Source organism: Numida meleagris, chromosome 3 (assembly GCF_002078875.1).
Source record: "Numida meleagris isolate 19003 breed g44 Domestic line chromosome 3, NumMel1.0, whole genome shotgun sequence".
NCBI lineage: Eukaryota > Metazoa > Chordata > Aves > Galliformes > Numididae > Numida > Numida meleagris.
Window position 1 is genome coordinate 38,076,664 of NC_034411.1, and position 21,243 is coordinate 38,097,906.

The 21,243-nt window shown below is 44.5% G+C and overlaps 1 long non-coding RNA gene across 1 annotated transcript; it reads left to right on the plus strand.

The window, feature by feature from the left end:
- On the plus strand, positions 21-13,791 carry LOC110396443. Its single transcript, XR_002436964.1, has 2 exons — positions 21-1,161; positions 5,620-13,791. It is a non-coding gene; the product is annotated as an uncharacterized LOC110396443 (long non-coding RNA).

The following is a 21,243-nucleotide window of genomic DNA, read 5'->3' on the forward strand; positions in this document are numbered from 1 at the left end:
TCCCCCCCCCCCCCAGGAAAGCAACAGCTGTTGTGAATGTCTAATAAGATTGCCCAGCTAATTAGCAATTGTAAATGGACTAGGGTGCTTTTTCTCCCTCTCCGCCTTGTAATTTCAGTGTCAATGACTTAATGAACTCTTAATGAGGAAAGATGTTACATAAATTTGGGGTAAGAAGGGTGTTCTTTTATTTTCTCGGCAGAGCCCGCAATTAACGTATACCATGCGTAGAGGCATAGCTTCAGTTAACTCCTTTCGATCTGCCCACTCTTCACTGAAACGAACATATCTTGTTTCTCACTTGATGTGTCCTGTTGTGTTAAATGTGCCACACCGATTTATAAGTGGCAGATTCTGTAGGCGTACAGAGTTGTTATCAGACACTGCGTGCTTGTGAGACATTCTTCCACACAGCACCATTACTTTGAAGCAACACGTAAAACTGTCTCACTTGTCCTTTCAAAAGGGTTCAAAAGATTTTCCAGGCCATTTCCTTGCAAATAAGCCATTGAAAAAGCAGTTTTCCTTTGATTGTTTTTTTTCTGTAGGGCACTGTTTTATTCATGGTGTGGTCACATCTAATGGGGGAATAATTGCCCTCTGTAAGGACTGTTTGTAAATAGCTGGGAATCGCTGCATTTTGAAACTGTTTCTCAGGATCACTTCACAACATTAATTTTGAAATCATAGTGATTTTTTTTTTCAAAGGTTTTCCCCTAAAACTGTGTTGGGTTTATTTGCTTGTTTGTTAGGAATGTGATTAAAAAAAATAAAAAATACAGTATTATATTAAAAAAGCAAAAAGTGGAGGTTGAAATCTTCTCCAAGCTTTCCTCTGATCACCTCTGCCAACCGGCACAGGCAAGCAGGAAAATGGATTCCAGAGAAAAAGGACTTGCATATTCTGAAAGCACAACTAAATGTTTAACAGGTTGAAATGTATGAACCTAATGTCTTCAAGACTTTGCAACTTTTAAGGAAATGTGTATTTATGGTTTTTATTTTTAGAAAATGGACACGTCATCAGCTATCTTTCTGGTGGAGAAGTCCTGCTGTATTGTGTGTAATGCCAGCAGGCCTCAGAATGCAGAGAATGATTTAGCTCACTTCTACTGAGGGATGAAGAGTGTTTAAGCTTCTCTGTATAAACAGCAGGGCCCGGTGAGCCATGAATCAGTCTCCCTATAGAAAATATTGACACTTTCTTAAAAACTCACTGTGTTTCTGCAAATACTAAATATTAATTTATCTTTTCACTTTCTGTTTTCTGAGGCTTCAGGGCTTTCATTTTCCATGCTTTGATCTGTAACTCTGAGGATATGAGTAATTCTTAAAAGGGAAGTGAAGTTTCTTCACTGACCACATAAATGCAAGAGCTGGGCTTTTATGAAAGATAATCCAATATTATGAAATTAATGATGAACCCGACTGAACTGGCTTAACCGAGAGGACAGCTTTAGAGCATGCAAAAAGCACCAGAATGGATGGAGTGAAGGGAAGATGAATGATTCCAAGCTCTGGAGTCACAACACAACATTCACATACAGCACTCACAGTTCATCTTCATTTTTCCTTTTTCTCACAGGCACTAAGCAAATACTTTCCTAAATACACCCTTTTAAGCATAATTTGTTTGGGTACATTGATAGACAGAAATTTAGCTTATTTATGTAAGATGAACCTATCTGAATTTCTATTCACTTACTTTCCTCAAACCTTCTTTTTGTGGTCTTTTAGATAAAGATTTGGTACTTCTGTATCCCTCACTTTATCCCTGAAGTTACACTTGCTTGAAATATGCTCTTGGTTTGATAATGCTTAGTATAAAGGTACACGCGCTTCTGACCTACGTGCAGGGGTCAGAGTTGTGGTTCAGAGAGGGAAAGAGCTTTCTTTTCTTTTGTAAGCAGTGTCCCCACTGTTGGCATTGGAAATGTTGGAATGTTCCTCTGTGACTCAGTAGTCAAGATCTGCCAGTCTGTTAGCAAAGTTCTTTAGAATGGACTTTGGTTAATCTTTATTCAAATTTAAATTTCTCTTGGAAAATCTAGCTGCTTGTTTTCTGTTGTTGCTACATTTGTGGTTAGCGTCTTGAGATCTACATTAGAATAACAGAAAAATAAAGAATTGCATTAGTATGGATTTTCATTTGGCATCAGCTAGCCGTATCATGACTCCAGCAACAGCTGAAGCAGCCAGATAGGTATGTACGTGAGTGGTTCCTCAACCACATCAGTTTTTGCACAATAAATCCATTAGTGCCGATTGCTTCTCTTTCTCTAAATGGCCTTGCTTTTTCAGTTCATTTTGCTGCCTCTAAATGTAATTCAACAAATGGCCTTCAGTGAAAACCTAAAGGGAAGGACATGAGTGTATTATGTAATTTAATGCATTAGTCAGAAACTAGCAGATGAACTTGTTAAGGGTGAGTCATGACTTTATTGCCTGCATCTTCTTGATGTAAAAAGGATCTCTGTAGTTTTTTGCCTCCAACCTTATTTATTCTTCCCTGCTCTGTGTGCCAGATACCTTCTCTGTGTATGGCTAGGAAGGCACACCGTATGGAAGAGGCACCTGCTTTCGCTCTGGATACAGAATGCATTTTTAATTGTACCTGCTCATTTTCCTACCCGTGAAATCTCACATTTTTGTTGTTTTTCTTTCTGAGCAAGTTGTAAACATGGCTTCAGCACAGGTTGTGGTTAAAGCTCATGGGGACACGCTTGGTGCCTTCTGGCAGGTCACACCATGGTGCCTCGTGGCTCCGCAGAGCTCAGGCCTGGCTGTCAAGGCAGGAAGCGAGCGTGACACCTCATCTCAGGACAGGCCGCCCAAGGGCTGCAAGTGCTCTCTTAAAGGGATAATTTCAGTTTCCAAATTATGCATCGTTTTATGGGGGTGTCTCACCTTGGGCTTGATGTGGAGCCCACAGCGTAAAAGCCGAGCTGCTTTCACAGCAGTTCATGCGCTGCCTTGTTGTGAGGCAGCTGAAGCCAGCTGGGGGAAGGTGTGATTTTCCCCATGACCCAGACTACTTTGTTTGTGCAAAGCACACAACTGAAGCACTTGTGTACTTCTCGGCACTCAAAGTTGCACATTGTGCCTAAACAGTTGCAACACCTTGCTGTCACCGGAAGCAGAGACCTTCCTTCCTCCTCGCAGCCCTCCCACTGCCCCTGTTACCCGCTGCCCTGTTCCCAGCCCTCTGCTGCCCAGCTGGGACCTTTCTGGTGCCAGTGCAGCCCCACAGTTTGGCAGCACAGTGTCAAAAGGAGCAATAGGCTCCTTCTCAGGGAAGAGGCTGTCAGTTTCTTCGCAAGATTGCAGCCTTTATGCTTCAAATATCCCCTAACGCAAGAGGCAAAGCAGCTGCTTAATAGAGTAGATCCAACAGATCCTTCAAGGCCAGACCTGTGAGTCAAGCTCTTACTTATTTCCAGGGACATGCCAAGGAGTCTGTTTTTAAGGCACTTGACCCTCCAAGCGAGCAGTGCTATCAGAAATAATTGCAGTTATGCAGCTCCCTTCTCAAAACAAGCCAGCATTTTTTAGCTCACTGAACACAGCTGGCAGTGCCCTTTGATTAGAGGGCCAGGGCAAAATCCAGATCACATCTAAGGCTGCAGGAGTAGCCCTGCAGCATGTTTTGCTTTTCCCAGATACATCCTGTTGCTTTCTGTCTCTCCCTCTTTCTCTCTGTGCCTCTTCTTACACATCTTTCCTTCCTATGCTCTGTCTTTTAAAATCTTACATTCCAAAATCACTCCTCAGCTCCCGGACCTTCTGTTATCTCTGCCACAGTGCTCTTCCCTCAGGAAAAGCCTATTCAGCCATTTCACACCAGGCTTTCCTGGTGTGCGTGTTTTCTCACACTTTGCTTTCAACAACCAAGGGTAGATGTTGACTACTGACTCACCTCTCCCCTCACCAGCAGCACACGGGACACAAGAGAAGCACAAACATAGATCAGAAAGCAACGCCCAAAGCCCCTCAATCCTCGCAGGCCTTACACTAAGTTACAAAAGGATTACAAGAGGACCCCTGAAATTTTGTATAAAGCAATAAGTTAAATATTTCTAATTCATGTGTGCTAATGGAAAAACATTTTCGTAGTCTGCAACTGATCACTTGCATCCTTGAAGTGCAGAGTCATCTCTTGTGCCTAAATGCACTTCGTGGTCTTTGTGAGGGCTTTGTGAAAAAGGTGGTCCTGTTCACCTGTTAGCCAAGTCAGCAACAAGACTGGGAGAATTGTCAATGGTGTATTTCACTGACAGCGCATTTGGAGCAATTAGCAAAGCAACATGTGATACCCCATGTGTAGACAGACAGGTCCCAGACAGCAGTGGGCAGAGTACCACAGGCAGTATGCAGAGCCTCCTGGCTTACCACACAGTGATACAGGCAGGGGAGCATTGCCTGGGGTGATTCCTTCCTTCAGTGTCATTTAAGGATGAAATTCCCTCCAGTTTTGGGACATTTGATTTCCTCCTTTTCTGCTCACATTTGTGGTAACAGCAACAGCATGTGCCAGAGAGTCCTTTACTCTAGGACATCTGGGCCCACATGTGGCTGTGCTGAGCAGAAACTTAAGTTATGCAAACAGTAAATCCTATTGACTACAGCCAAAGAAGAGTACTGGTTTGCTCTGGGATGTGACCTTATGGCATGTAGTCATTATTTCCATTTCAGCCCCACCTCTGAAGTAGACGGCTGCTTTGGTTATACTCACCACATAAATGCTGGTGGCTGCACATTAATGCCTTCTCTGCCTTTGCTGCAGCAAGACAGATCAGCTCCTCATAGACAATCCCAGTGTGCGTGTTGTGTTTGTGTCAGCCAGCAGCAGTACTTGTGCTAATGTGGGTCCCACTTTAGCCTGTTTGAGGTCTGAGAGACCTCTGAAGCACCATGCGCATCCTCTTCTAGGGCAGGGAAGGATGGCCACTGGCTCCCATCCCAGTGCGGGTCTGTGGGCTGCTGACAGTCTGGGCACACGGAGTCTTCATTTCTCCAAACAGCTCACCCCAGTGCTGCGGGCTGCCGGGAGCCAGAGATACAAACACATGAGTAGTGGTTCTGTGGGGTCTTCTGCCTTTCCTGGAAAGATTTGCATGCTCTCCTTATACAATAATTGTGGAGCACGGCAGGGTTATGGAAAGTAGTTCATGCTCTCGTTTTTTAAAATACTTTCAGAGCCTCCTTCTTTTCTTATTCTGAAGGAAGATTTCTTGGCTTCCCAAGTATATTTTTAAAACATGTCTTCTGTGGCCAGCCGTAGGATTTATGTAAATAGCTTCAGTAAAAATACATATATATGTGAAAGGATTCCTGATAATGTTCAAAAGGTACCTTAAAAGGTATCCGTCTCTTCCTCCCTCTAGTTTAATAAACTGTTTCTATGCTAGGTAGCTACTTTTTGCATTAAGAAGACTCATTATTGCTGCTTGGCTCTCCGCAACTTTTCGTTGCTTAACTCCTTTTAATCATTAGGAGCTCTTCTGTTTATTATGTCTGCATCTGTTTAATGAGGCAGCTCCACTGGGTGCTGTTAAATCTGCCTCTCTTGAGCAGAACTGCTTGGTGACTGGCTTCTCCTGTCTGTGCATTTGCATTTAGATGATGTGAAGAGAAATCCCAAACATCTCAGCCAGAGGTGTAGCCCACAGTCAGCATTACAGCTTGCCATAGTGCAGGGGAGAGGAGTGCCCTAACCAGAGGCTGAACCCAGACTACTTCTTCCATATGTGAGCCCATATGGTGGAGCTCTATGCAGATAGGTGACCATCCCAGGCACAGAATGTGCTGGAGACTTGGCACAGACCCAGGGACCTGCTGGCACCACCACAGCTCCTGCTGAGAGCCCTGGCCTGAGGGAGGTGCACAGACATAAGCTGTCTGAGAAGAACCGGCACAGGAGTGCCAACCTCTCTGGGAGATGGTAGCGTTTGAAGAGTATCAGAGTAACGAAAGGAGACAACAGGAGTCCTGCTCTGGTAGGGCACCACAGAACGGAGAGCTATTTTTCTGCCTCTTGTACTCTGTTTGGTCTGTTAGACTGATTATAGCCTGTCACGCACACAGCTGCTATGGAAGTGTGTATGTAAATATGCACAGAAATAAATACACCAGCTTTGACAAATCCCTCTGCTCAATGAACCTAACTGGCGTAAATCACTATAGAGATTAAGAGTAGGGATAATAAGCAAGACTTTTTCCTTTTGTGTGTATAGCAGATGTCAGGAAATGTATGATCTTCGCCCTGAGAACAATCTTTATGGCACATGCTAAGCAAGTGGATTAACACATTGACTCTGTTGCGCAGATGGAGAAAAGGAGGGGTTTTGTTAGGACATTTACTCTTGAAAATGAGAATTTAATCCTTAAACAAAACAGAGAAGGCCTTGAATTTAATCAGTAATGTTTCAGAAGCTGGATTGCCCAAGACCTCCATCTATCTGCCACAGAAATGCCAAGGGCTGTGTGGACCATGGCCAGAGCCACATGTGCAAAGCACACAGCTATGGCTCCTACAGTCTCGAGGCTCTCCCCTCTCCTCCTTGCTCTCCCCTTCCTTCCCTTCCCCTCCTTTCCTCTCTTCCCCAGGACTACTACTATGGTGGAGTAATGATGTAACAGCCGAGCTTCTGTGGACGTTACCTGAAGTGGAGAGTACCAAATCCTTTCCGAGAGTCGCTTGATGTGCTGCAAGCCAAAGCTCTAACTGGTTGTCATTTATTTAACTTCCATTTGCATGCTGGCCACGCTGCTGAATGGAGCCTGGGGTTTACATATACCAAGGCCTCTCCACACCACTTCAGCATTAAGATCTGGTGATGACATCTCAGTCTGACTGAGGATGCTCCTGTGCAGTGCCTGCGAAGCTCAGATTACTCTGTGTCCCTCTGAGGCTGAAGCCAACAAGTACACACTGCTCCTTTCTGGGAGGCTGCTGGGTGAAGGTACTCGCAGAAGTGCCCAGCGAGAACTTAGAAATAAAAATCTGATCAATGGAAGAAAGAGGCGAAAGAGAACAAGCAAACCTAACTGTCTACAATACTGTAATTAGTCCCTGGCATTCTCTTAAGTTCCTTTTAGACAGCTGCATCCTTCCACAAGAATAGATGTAAGGCTGATGATAGCTGATGCCCAGCACAAGATGGAAAGTTCAGAAACTGACTCCCAGGCCTTGTGCCCACTGGAGCCTGGCTAACTCTTTGTGTCTTTGTAACGTTTACTTGATCCTCAGCTCAGATTACAGCTCCAAAAGAGATGACATAGTGTGATAAAAGAGAAGTTTTTCTGTGTCAAACAGATTTGCATCTTCTGTGCCTCATCTCTTTCCAGGTGAATTGGCACAGCTTGGCTTGAATGAAAACTGAAAGAGACCAAAATCTTTCACCCATTCAGGGTCCATCTTTGCTCACATTGACCTTACTTCTGTTTTCCTTTCATTTTCTATCAACGTTTGCAAAAGGGATTTCTTTTACTCGCATTTCAGGAATATTTTAGATAGGTTTTAGATAAACTCGCTAGCAGGCAAATGCATAGCAGAAGAAACACATGATTTAACTGATGAGTCACATGTAACAAATAATGAATTATGGATGGCAGAACTCAGAAGTCACAAGGCCTATGCACAGCATTTAAAGCCTGTTTACAACTCCAAATGAGGGTGCTTAGATTCAGCTCTTTACATATTTGCCTACAAGCAGGCAATATTTCAGCTTCCCAGGAGCCAGAAAGGGATGCCACCAGTTTCCTTTTGTCAGTTCCAGCTCTGTGTGTCTTCTTATCCAGCCTATTAGAAAAAAAAAAAAAAAGAGAGAGAGAAAAACAGGAAGCCACAAGAGACACAGAATCAATAAATGTCCTTTAGGGGAAAAGTGGAGAAGATGGAGAAGAGCTGCCACTGGCCAACCCACGCTGCAGGGACGTCACTAGAGCTGCCAGGCTTTGCTGCAGCTGCTGACAGGCAGCACAGTGCCCTCTGGGCCCAATGAGGCACTCCAGGGGTTCCGCTTATGCTGTCTGTCTTGTGGTTAAGTACTCAAACCTGCTTTCCAAAAGCCTCCATTTGGTATTTCTCATGATCTTAACAAGTGATACAATCACACATCTGAAATCCATGTGTGGGCACAGGCAGACGAAACAAGAATTGTGCTTTGATTAGTTATAGAAGAGTCTGGAGCTTGGAATAAAAGCATCACCACAGAATGAGCTCTATCTCTGCCTTGGGAGCTGGGCTATATCTTAATATATATATAGCAATCAGTTAAGATATCACTTGCACCCTCTGGCGCAGAAATTGGTGTGATACTGATCTAACACTGTTGCTCTTCAGGGCTCTGCTGACTGACATTTGCTCTGCACTGAACAGCCTCCATCTCTCTGGCAGCTGCAGCAGAACCAGCTGCAGCAGGGACTGTATTTAAGCAAAAGCAGTGGGAGGGAGGGAAGGGGGGGTGCAGATGAGGTGCTCACGCTGGGTTGTGTCCCTGGCTATCTCCTCTGCAGGCTGGTGACCAAGCCAAGCTCTTTGCCATCCATCTGACGCTGTCCTTTCACTTCCAGACAGCTTCGCTGTCTCTTCTTCCATTTGTTCTTCTGTTTTCTGCTATCCATGGCCTTTGCTTCCCACAGTCCTTCCTTTCCTCCCCTGGGTAAAATGGTGATGTTCTGCTGCCTCCTCTCTCCCCCTCCTTTTCACCAGTAGATCTACTTGCAGTGCAGGCTCCTTGGGGCAAAGGCTTTCTTACATGGAGTTTCTGCAGTGCCGACTAAGGGTCCCAATCCAATCTGGACCCTCTTTGTCTTAGTTATACAACCCCGTACGTGAATGGCAGTGCCCTCCCTCCCATGTGAATGCAATAAGGTGATTTTGGCTGGTGCAGACACTGTTTCTGAAGGCCCAGATGAAATCAGATCTCACTCACATGATGAGATGGCAGGTGATGAGCACCTCCTTCGAACTCAGTTCTGTGACAGCTCCCTTGAGCACTCACCCCTCTCCTTTACCCCACCGCTGCAGCACTATGCTACTCCATGCCATGCCTCCTGCAGCTGATGGAGCAAAGCTGTCCTTGACTCCTTGCCCAAGCTGAGCGACAGCGCCGGGCACCATCTCCTCATGATCCCGGGACTGGTGATTCAGAAGCAGTGGAAAGCTGCACCGTTTCTCACCATGAGCGGAGCTGTCCCAGGCCGGTGGCCTCCTTCTGCTGGGACTGATGAGCTGCTGCTCCCCTGCCTGGGGTGAGGATGCTTCCTGCCTCTTCCAGCAGCACGGGCTGGCCTGGCCTGTTGGAGCAGTGCTTTTAGGGCACTGTCTACAGGGTTTTGGGGCTCGGTGAAACTTCCCCAGCTTGCCTTGGGATTCTTGATGTCAGGTAGTGCTGGTGCAGTTCAGAGACTCTCCCAGGACAAAGCAGGCACTGAACAGCACAGAAAGGTGAAGAGAGGGTTCCTCAGTTTCCTCATTACTGGTCTCGGTAATGTGCTGGGGCTTGCAGGACTTACAGCAAAGAAAAATGCTGCATGTCAGGGTGCTGGCTTGCACAGACTCCAGGGGAAAGTCAGAGCTCAGAGAGGCAGGCACTGCAAACTGTGCTTTTCTTTTTAGCACTTGCTTTTATTTGCTCCACCATGTCACCCAGCCTGTGGCCTTCTTGGGTAGTTTAGGAAAATGAATGTTTTAGTTACTACCAACCGGTTGACCCATTCCCATCTGGAGACAAATTTCTCGCTGGAAAATGCATATGTAGTTAGCTGACAGAAAGGAAACAAAGGCAAAGTGTTCCTCTGCTATGCAGAATGATTTCTTGTTGAAAATAGTGCAGTTGTAATGAACTTGATTCATTACCTCTCTTTAGAAAATCATACACATTCAGAGATAATGATCTTTAAATATTAATTCCGCTTCTAAGTGACTAGGTTTGACCTGTTTTGCTAAAAATGGTAATCCTGCTCCTGAAAACCATCTGCCCATTCAGACCGCTCATGTAGCAAATTCAAGGCTGGAGCTTACAGCTTTAACTATCACATGGTACGCAGTCCCATGCCTCTTAATCAGAGCATCAAGTGATTTATTCAATGTGCTTTTTTATTTCCTGCCACAGCCTACCCTCTCTGAAGTTTCCACCAGCTCGCAGCAGCCTGCCCTCACTCTCAGGGCTGGCTCCTTCCTGATAAGCAGGGCTGTTGCACACTGCAGCCTTTCATGCCTTAGCTTGCTGTGTTCATTTCTGTAACAAGTTTGAGAACCAGCTGTTCTGTATTTACATGACCATGACCTGAAAATGGCATCTCATCGGTGAGCCACGGCTAACAGGGATGCTGCTGGGTGCTTATCACAAGCTCACTTGCAAGAGAAGTTATTTATCTATGTATATACGTATAACTAAGCCATAGTTACTCATGTATGTGGTCCATTCATTTGGTCAAATTTTCTGCTGGAAATGTAACTCGGCCTAGTTACCCAAAGCTTGATCCAATCACTAAATTTTAAATCTGGCATTTTTAATATCACAGATATGCCTGAGATTTTGCAGAGATATTGAAATAACAATTCTAAGATCTTGTTAAAGAACAATTTGATTGATAATGGAGGAGTATTACAAAAAGCAGGAATAAAAAATTATCCCTGTATCCCTGATTTGAAACGTTTTGCACAGCACAGTGCGCGCTTCTTTATTTCATAGATTTCATATATACTGCAGTTAAGCCTTAAGCAGCAGATTCACCTTTTATGTGAAACTGCTGTTTGTTGTCAGGAGGGAATCCTTCCTAATGGTGTGTGTTTCTGTACAGGTCTGTGAGACAAACTGTGGAGGGCAGTGGCTTTTAAGAAAACTAAATCAGGGACATAAGTTAGATCACTAACCTCAATTCAGCCTCCTTCTAGGCATGAGGGGTGGATAACATCCTGGGAAGAGGGCACAATGCCATGTTTCCTTGGGAGAAGGAAGGCCTTGGTTTGACCTATCAGATTAACAACAGGCAATGGCAATGCATTGTACTGAGTCCAAAGGGCTTCTGGATAGGTCCTGTGTGTAAATGACATGTCCCCAGCACTGATCACAACCTGGCCTCATCACCCAATGACACCGATTTCAGTGCTAGAAGCACACAGATGGTTCCACAGACCTGCAATATCTGGTCCACAGCCAAGGAATTACAGGCTTTCCACTTCCTTCCAATCACTAATGTCACATTTCTGCCCTTCATTTCTGCATTACAGACCTTCCTTTTCAGACCAAAGTGGTTTGTTTGTGAAAACTTTGCTTATGCAATCAGGGCCCTTGCCACATTAAAGATTTGACATTGTGGACTGGATCTTGAAAGCATTTTTTTCATCTTAGAACTTCTTAGAGTCCTAAAGAAGAATATCACGCTGTCTTTCATAGGGTGAACAGAGACTAAAACTACTTTGGAAAAACTGGAAAAGCTGATCTCCTGACTTGTAGCCTGAGACAACGATCACAAGACCATCCCTCCTCCCATTTTAGTAAAAAAAGCAGCAATGAAAAAAAAAAAAAACCAGAAAGAAATGAAGCAAAAATTTCTCTCTTCCATTGTAGAACACTTAAATACTAAGTTTATAGATGTGGATTGTTTGTTTTATTATAGGTCAGGGTGCAAATAAGGAATCTCAGAATGGATCTTACCCTGAAGGTGCACGCTTTGGTTCTGGCCATTTTATCAAAATGACAGCCTCCACCTGTGACTGAGTCACACTGTGCTTCTCTCACTGCCCTAGAAGAGAAATAAGAGCTGCTACACCATACACAGGTTCAAGAGAGGCTGCTGTGAGAGTAGCAGAGCATGCAGCTGAGGATACCCATCCTAGCCTTTGTTGACTCTTCAGTGACAATCTGCATGTACAGGTTTTAGGCAGAGTATTGCAACAGCACTGGAGAAGCAGAGCACTCCGGGATGAGTCATTTGTGTATCCTGTGATTGTGGTTTTGTATACCAGCCCGCCAAGATCAAGATTAACATCCTATGAAGGATGTTAAAAATTGTTGTATGTTGCAGGTAGATAAGCACCAGCTGTCTACATTGGTATCATCTTCTCATTTTTGTAATCTTCTTCATTCATCTCTTGGAGATTTTGTGTTAACAGGAATGGATATCTTGCTTTCTTAAAGGGCCTAGCGTTGCTGTCACTGGCCAGGAGGGTATTGGTGGTGCAGAGGTGACACTTTGTCGCATCTGAAGCATGAGTTGCTAAAAGTGTTCAGCCCAAGGAGGATGTGCTAAGGCAGCTGGCATGCAAAGTGCATTGCACAGGGTGGAGCCTCTGGTCTCCAGTGCTGCCTTGTGAAAACCTGTATTTGTGAACTGTCTGATCAAGTCAGCACCAGTGGAAGCAAACCTGATCTCACTAGTGCACAGCAAACATGCAGAGGTGAGTGTCCTCCTGTGCCCACGGTGTTGATATCTGTTCTGTCTGTAGTCATGGTGACTTGGACACCAGTCCCAACTACTGCAAGCAACAACTTCTTGTTTCCAAATGGGACTCCTGTTGTACAGGGGGAGGTGATGAAGTACTGTGATGTCTGATGGGCTACTCCACTCAGTCCCCCAGTACCAGCACCAGTTTCAAGTCCTTTTCTCAGATGGGAGATGAAGGCAAATGATTGGTTTTCATTCCCTCCTGATCACAAACAGTTGAGAGACAGCTGAGGTGACTGCAGGAACTGTGCACGGAGGGACAGAGACTTGAAGATCTCTCCCCAAATGCATGATATTGTTGCCAGATACCTTCAAACAGCAGTCTGGTGAGATGAGTCCATGCTGTGCTAGAAGCAGCTCTTTGCAACATCTTGTAGATCCACACTCTGACCGTAAATTTACATTCCCTAGTCCCGGAATGAAGAATGGCACCTGCAGAAGTGCTGGATGAGGAGATGAGTGTATCTGTGTCCGATGAGGAGCTGGACATTGCCACACCACAGCTCACCAGTCTGACAAGAAGCATGGCAGTGGCCACCCTGCAACCCACTCCAGGCTCCACCGCAACATGCTGAGGTAGAGCAAACAATACACCGCAGCAGCAAGATGAGGTCCCCAAAAAACCTCCTCAGGAACTTAAACCTCTGGCTTAATCCTCCTCCCCAGCAAACTCAGAGAACAGTGGCTGACACTGATCCATGGTGAGGCTGGGCTCACCATTTCCACATTGCAGGTCTGTTGTGGAAAGACTGGGACATGAATATCACATGACCAGGCACATTACATACCCTAATAGTCCATGTACTCTCTTTTCACTGAACTAAACTGGAATAATTGTTACTGCCTTAGCTGAGAATATAAAGGAAAATACACAACAAACGTTGTGGCCATTTGTGTATCCATGTATGATTTTAGTTGTGTTTTCAGCTAACTCTTACCAAGACGCACTGAAGAAAGTGGCTGAATAAATTTACGTTTACTAAGAACTGACATCTGATATCAAGTGTTCCTCAAAAAAGATGCTGAAATGCATGATCTATGTAGAAGTTACTTAGAGCCATAAACACAGCAGCAACAAAAATATAGTGCAACAGTCAGGAAATGAGTACAGAGAGAATGCAGTGATTTGCCAGGAAATGGTGACTATATAACATTACGTTTGCATTTAAAGGCAAGTGTTAACAGACTCCTCTGATGGACGATCAACTTTATTTTTCAGTCAAAGCATAGACTTACAAGCAGTGTGAACCAAAGTGGAAGTGTAATGAACATACTTGCAGGAAACCCAAGCACTTCTAGTGATAAATATAGCCAGTAAAATACCTAGTGCAATAACAACTGATGATCTGTGTGATGTTTTATGCTTTCTTGATGTTTTGGCAGATAGTCATAGCTTCATTCAAAAGCAGCAATATGCACTTTTTCTTTCCTATTTGTTGCAGACACAAGATAGTTTAAAAGCAAATCATGAATACTCCAGGCTTTGAGGTATGCACAACCCTAAGCTGAGCTAACAAGAACATCCTGCAACCAAAAAAAGAAAGAACAATCTTCTGTGCATCAGGAATAATGAAAGGCATGGGAGTCGTGATCATTACACTCAGCCATGCAGCCACGCTCTTAGTGCTAATCAATAGAGACAGATTTAGAAACCAATGCAAGTCATTTCCAGTAACGGAGGTAAGCAGAGGGCTCAGAAATAGCATAGCAACAAGATTGTTCTGCCATTGCCATCACTCCCACTCCACCGTCATCAGCTGTGACACACACAGGCCGTGTAAATGATGCCATTTCAGTGCTGAGTGCGTGCAGCATTCAGGCTTTTCTACTCCCAAATTATACATACTTGCAATCTGCTGTGAGTGCCTGTTTAAAATAGTAGTCATGTCAGGATTTATATCCCCTCTGGATGTGAGCCAGTACGTGGCAAACTGACTTTGTACAGCATATGGACCTGAAAGCCTGACACTCCCACCCTCCCCCTGAGGAACACTTACACTGTTGAGGTGCAGACTGCTGGGCCTTCATCAGGTGGCTGTGCTGGTGTCCCAAGATGTTGGGCACCACAGCCTGAGCACCACCCCAGCACTGGACCACCCCTGCTCCTATATCATCTCCCTTTGTGCGTGACTGTCTCACACCATTTTTGATGCTAACCTTCCTACTATTTAAATCTCTCAAGGTAACTCTGCAGTTTTGGCTCTTAGAGGAGGGAGAGGTTTTGAAAGTGCTGGCTCTGTGGCTGTAGGGACTCTGGCAGGGCACAGCTTAGGGGTATGACAGTGAAAGAGAAGTGGCATGTGTCCATGCAGATCAAGTTTATGTGAATCACAAAAATCATTAAGATAGTGAACAAAACTACAGCTTAGAACCTGTATTTCACACCTTCTTGCAACAGGGAGTGTTTGAGAGCACAGCATGTGCTGTGATGGAACACTGTCTTTCACTAGAGCCTCCAGATGTGTAAAGCAGTACAAGCAGTTGCCACTCAACTTGGGTATGTGCAACCTCACAGCAGTGTCGCAGTTCACTAAAGAAACAGTGAACCCTGAGGATGTTGTCAAGGCACAAACTCTTTGCTGGTTATCACTAGGTACTTCCTTATCATGTCTGCATCCTTTCAGGGGCAGTTTTTGGAAAAGTGGAGGCATGTACTCAAGCAGTTGATTTGTACAACGCTTACACAGATGTGGTTTCAAATTGAGCATAGAAGACGCAAGGATGGTTTGCATTCAACCTCACTTCAGTCAGTTTAGGGCAGTTGCCTAGGCTCATCCTATAGTCAATGGAAATGGAGAGGAGAACTTTCAGGGACCAGTTCATCCTGTTTATGCTACAAACATCTTTTAGGGTGCAGCACTTTGTCTTCTGGTTCCTATCTCTCCCCAGTGACCACATAAGAGTGTTGGTTTAGATTGCATATCTATTTTGTAGGGGAAATAAATTAGATAAGAAAAACCTCACGCCTTGGGATTATCGCAGATATTCAATTTCCAAGCAAAACTCTAAAGAGCCATCAAAACTTTCATGAATGCCCAGGCAGATGTACAAACAGATTTGTCAGTGATTTTATGACAGGAAGATACTACAGCAACAGTGCAAGTGTTGTAGGTTTCTGTGTTGTCAGACTGCAATTTCTGCTATAGTATTTCATTGCCTCCTGTGCCAGGTTTTGTCTCCCTGAACCTGAGAAGCAGCTTTCTCTAGGTATAAGAATAGGAGGTACATGTATGCCTGGAGAATTTCCAAGAAATTTTCAAAACTGAGAAGTCAAATTAAATAGTGATTTTGGTATTTTAGAACAAATATAATTTTGTTATTATGACTGGCAGAATGGGATCCCATCCTTGCTGTCCCTGTATATGTTACACGAATGGAAGTTCAGAAAGAGACATCTAAAATTACAGGCTCAAAGGGTACATCTGCAGATTTGAGTTGTGTGGTTTGACGGCCCTAATGCTGTGCTTAGAGAAATAGCATCGATTAGAGACCAGAAACTTTTGTTTGAAAATCAGCTCAGATTTGCTCATTAAAAGCATTTTGGCAATACTGGACAGAGTTCTGAGTTCTTCACACAGTCTTCTCAGTTCACAAATTTTGCCTTCAGGCTGAACTGTTCCCTTTTTATATGCCTATATGCAATGCTCAGGCAAACACAATAGAATGGCATATTGGAAAGCTTTCAGCCTCTTGCACTGCTTAACACAATCTTTGTAGCTCTCTGTGTTGTTTACTCAACCACTGATAGTAAAAAGCATCTCTTCTCATCTTTTTCTTTGCTTTATTTTTTAACCCAATCCAAGCCAAAAGAAAGCAGCCTCCCACTTGCAGACCTCTGCAGGAAAGACTGCTTATGTGAAGCTGAAATGGAGCCAGAGCACACCAGCAAGGAAGCTGTGATTTCATCCAGCAGAAACTCTGAGGCTTCACTGCAGCACTTTGTGCAGATGCAGCATCACTCCGACTGGGTCCTTACCCAGTGCTAGCAGAGGAGTCCCCAAGAGGATGCCCGTGTAATTCTGTGCCACCGTCTCTTGCTTTGTAGCTTCAACCCATCCGAGGAAACCAGGTATGCTCTGCAGGTTTTAAAATATTTTTTGTTCCTTGGAATGATGCCTAATTTCCAAGGTAAGGATGAAGCGCATGGAAATGGAGAATATTGATAATAGAAGGAGATGTCACCAAGGAGGGCCATTCCCCTTGTGGTGGAGCTGTGTCAGTCGGGTGTCCTGGGGGAGGAGGTGCAAGAAAATGAGCCGGAGAGAGGTGGCTGAGCACTGCTGTGGGAGGGTTCAGAGCAGTCTGCAGCCGGGTGGAGGGGATCCTGAGAGGCTCCACGTCTGCCGTAAGGACCAAAGTGCTCCGGAGTGAGTAGCAGCTGTGGCACGAGCTGTGGTGCTTGTCTGGGGACTGCTCAGTGGTGAGGAGTGCTGTTGGCTTGAGATTTGTGCTTCTCATGTCAGGTCAGCACTCAGTGGGCAGCTGGTGGGGAGGGCTCAGGGAGGTGTGAGCTGGGCTGAGGAAACACTGGAGATCGGAGCAAACACATTTGCAGCAGTGAGATTCCAGAGTGAATGCTGAAAGCTGTAGAGTAATGCCAACAAAACTGCGAACAGGACTTGGCCTTATAATCAGAAAAGAAGAAGGTTTGGCAGAGGGCCTGGAGGGGTGCTGGGAGCTAGCCTCTGGTTGCATAAACGCCTGTGTTTCTAAAATATCTGTGCCGGTTTCTGAATGTGTGTCTGAAGCATTCTGAGCCTGTATCATCTTTCACGTGGAACAAAGAAACTGTTGCACTTCAGACAGCCACCCCCCTCAATTATTTAATGTAACTAAATACCAGCCCCGCTCTGCAGACTTAGGCTGCAAAACTGGCTCAGTTCCTTGCCTCGAATCAGTGCTATTTTCCTTTTCTGTAAGTTATATTATGGCATCAAATGAATGACTTGGAGCAATGCAGGAGACATTTGGACAAAGAACAGAAAATGTGACCAGGCAAACGTGGAGAGGAGTGGACGCGATGCTCCCAGGACAGCCCAGGCCGCAGTGCGGGCTGCTGCTACTTGTGGGAAAGTGAGAGCATCTGAAATATGGCACACTTTGTGCTCAGCAGTGAATCCAGAGCCAGCGCCTGCCCAAGAATGCTCATCTGGAGAAAGTGCCTCCTACAGAAAGACAGGGAGCACAAAGGCTGAGTGTTATCACAGGGGCTGCTCCATGAGCCGTGTTTGTTCAAGGACAGACAATGCATACCCTGTGAGCTGCCCTGACGCTGGCTTTTGCCCCCCTTTGCTTTCCCTGCATCATCATTCCTCCTGCCAAATCTGCCCCCTGTGCCAGAGATGAAGCTGTAAGTACCAGCAGGGAACCATGTCTCTTAGGAGCCTTAGGAAAATGTCCCTTTAGCCCTGTCAAAGTGAGTGCATATTCTCCACTGTGCTGGGTAGGGAGCAGGCTCTGAAGTACCTCAGATCTCACCGACACCTCCAGCACCTGCGGGGCATTTCCGAGCAGCCCCAAAGGCACTCGGGTTCTGCTGTGCCAGCAGGTGAGGAACTCCAGAAGGAGGTTGCCTCTACCTGCTCCTGCTGTCCCCACAGCTGGCAATAGCTGCCATGAACACTCCTGGGTAGCACCTTGCATAGAATCATAGAATCATAGTCTCATAGAATGGCTTATGTTGGAAGAGAGCTTAAAGATCATCTAGATCCAACCACCCTGCATAGACGGCTTTGTAGAGGGAACTGCTGCTGCTGTTGTTTGAGTCATGCCAAGAACCATTAGCGGGCTTTCTGTGACTAAACGTAGCATGCTCCACTGTTATTTATGGAGATGGATTGCTGGCACTGGAGAGGGAGACATCCACTGCTCTAATCAGAGAAAAAGCCTGTTAACATTGAACATCTACCTCTGATGAATTTCCTTCCCCTTTCCAGCAGAGGTAATTCGCTGAGAAGTTTGTGGCTCTCTTACTTAACGTTTTGCCTCTCACACCGCAGGCCAGAACATTTTGATTACTGCACTGGGGACTGGAGATGAAGTTATTAGATTGCCAACCACGAATCATGAGGGGAAATGCAGTCCGAGGCAGTAGCAAAATTGTTATAATAGGCTGTTTTTTTTATTGTTAAGTTAGCAAAAATTACAGTCAGTTTGCCAGAAAATGATGTATGTTTATTAATTTATTCACAGTGTTGTGATTAACAGCTTTCTGCTGTCAGTCTGGCTGAGCAAATGAAAAACTTAATTAATACAGAGTACCATCATTTATTTGTGAAAGATAGAAAGTTTTGCTGCTGAATCTTTCTAATGCTTCACTGATGGGAATAAAATGACATTTAGAACAGAACAACCCAGCTGAAAGAAAGAGAGAAAGAAAGAGGAGGGGAGGAAGGGAAATACAGATTAGTACAACAAATGCTCTTTGTTTAAATTTTGATATCTGACCTGAACTGGTCATAAAGACTTGTAGAAAGTTCCCCATGAAGTCTCACAGAAATCTGTGCCTGAGCTTGTGTTACTAAACATACAAGTTACCTGGAAAAAGAAGAGCAGCTTGGGGTGTGAGTGCTTCCCGATGATCGGTTTCTCTAGGTAGGTAAGATAAAAGTCAGCTGGGAAGAGGATTTCAAGGTGTGGGTTATCTCTGAAGCAATGCCCCTCTGCTGAAACAACACGAATGTCACACGCAGAGAGAATTGCCAGATTTCCCTCCCAGTACTCAGGTAGAAGAGATCTCCGTGTTATGGTGGTTTCTTTTGAAGCTGTCAGCCCAGCGCTCAGTGGTGGAGGGGGAGTGTAACATGAAGAATTATTAAGGAAAGCACAGAGAGGAAAACGGAGCATAGTACGCAAAAAATTTGTTGGGGAACTCGCATCTTGAATATTGTCTGCAGCTCCAGTTCTCTCATACTTAAAAAGAACAAAAGGTACAAAAAAAAGGCAAGAAACCTGAAGCAGCTTGTACACCATGAATGATTAAATAGCCTGGGACTCTTGGAGAGTGGAACAAAAGGAGGAGAGATTTGACGATGAATCCTAACATCATGGGCAGCACAGGGAGATGGACTAGAGAGTCTTTTCTGTTTCACAATGCAGAATAACTAGAGAAAACCAACAGAAACAGGCAGGAAAGATCAGGAAAGATAGAGGGAAGCATAAAATATTTGTTATTGTGAATTGCAGATGAGCTTTTTGCAGTGGATTAGGAAGGAGGTCTATGCTTTCACATGGTAGGAGACATATATACTTAAAAAGGATGCATAGAAATGGCCTGCCTTTATTGAGATCTCACCTCGGCTTCACTGGCTCAGTTCAAGAGCTCTTCCTTTGCATGTTTATTTACTGTAGAACAGGGATTGGGCTGTGGACATGGTTACAGGCACGTGACAATGTGTAACTGTAAGAGATGACAATCTGGTGGAATTCATACATTTGGTACCCATGAGAAGGTGCAAACTACACTCAAAGTGCTGTTTATTTATCCTATTTGCATTTCTCATTAGGCTTCTCTCATCTTTGTAGTGTGAATTACTCCAGTTTCAATTGTTTCTACAGAAATTGATTACAGTCAAGCTTTCTCACATCATCAAAACTCAGTGCAGACAGGGCATTTTAATTCCAATTCAGTCAACCTTGTAATTAGTGATTTACGTCAGTGGCTTTTAAATTCACTTTAAACTGGAGGAATTCCTTCTAAATGGGAAGGCCAAGGTTGGTCAAAGTAGATGGGCTGATTCAAAACTGGTAATTCAAGTCATTTTAAATTCTTTCCCATCGATTACATGCAGGACAAATGTAGGGTTTGTACAACATGCAACAGCAAGGCTCTCTGGCTACCTGCTCGTTTATTCCGGAAACTGGAACTAGAACCACCAGTGAGCTCTGTGCCGGCCAGTAGTTACTGCAGCTGACTCAAGCGCTGCTGGGGATCCAGCCCTGCTTGCAGCAGACAAGCCTGGACAGCTAAGGGATGCTTCCTGAGCTTTCAGCTCTGTTTGAAGCCATTTAACCTCACTTAATTTTGCCTTTGCAAACCCATTAAATAATGTTTTCATTTTCTCCTTTCTGGTTTTTATATACCACTCTAGTCAGCTATTCAAACATGAAGAACTCAGGCATGAAACAAACAGCCTGGCTTTGTGTGTGCTTGTATTCGTACAGCAGCTGCCTCCTCCAGCATTTACCTGGAAGGGCATTGATTCACAGACTGCTTCCTTGCATGGTATATGTACTATATATTACCCACATCTAAGCTAGTATGTTATTTTAATTAATTCCTCACAACATTCAGGGATTCCCTAAGTGCAGAGTTATTTCACCATTTTTCTCACTCTTTCAGATTTTTCACAGTAGCATAGGAAAAAGTGGACTATGTGCTTCCTTGAGAAAACAGATTGATACTCATCCCCTTCAAATCTGAGATGTCTAGAGGTGTCCTTTCCAAAAGCCTTAAGATGGTGGCTTCAAGGCAGCTCACATGTATCACTTTGCAGTTTTTATAATTAGGCTTTGTTATACTATTAAAATATAGGTGAACTTTCCCAGAAGGATAAATACTCATCGGAAAGAAAGGACTGTAGAAATGGCCCACAAAATCTGGGCCTTACATTATCTTTGTAATGTTTTCAGCTGAAGTTTGATGACGAGAGTAGGTGGTGGCTTATGAAACGCGTGGTGGGTACTTACAAAGTTCTGAGATTGACCCCTAAAATTTTGGAACCAGTGATCTAAATCCGCTGTCTGTGAACATTAACACTGCATACTAAAGAACATGAGTAATGATGC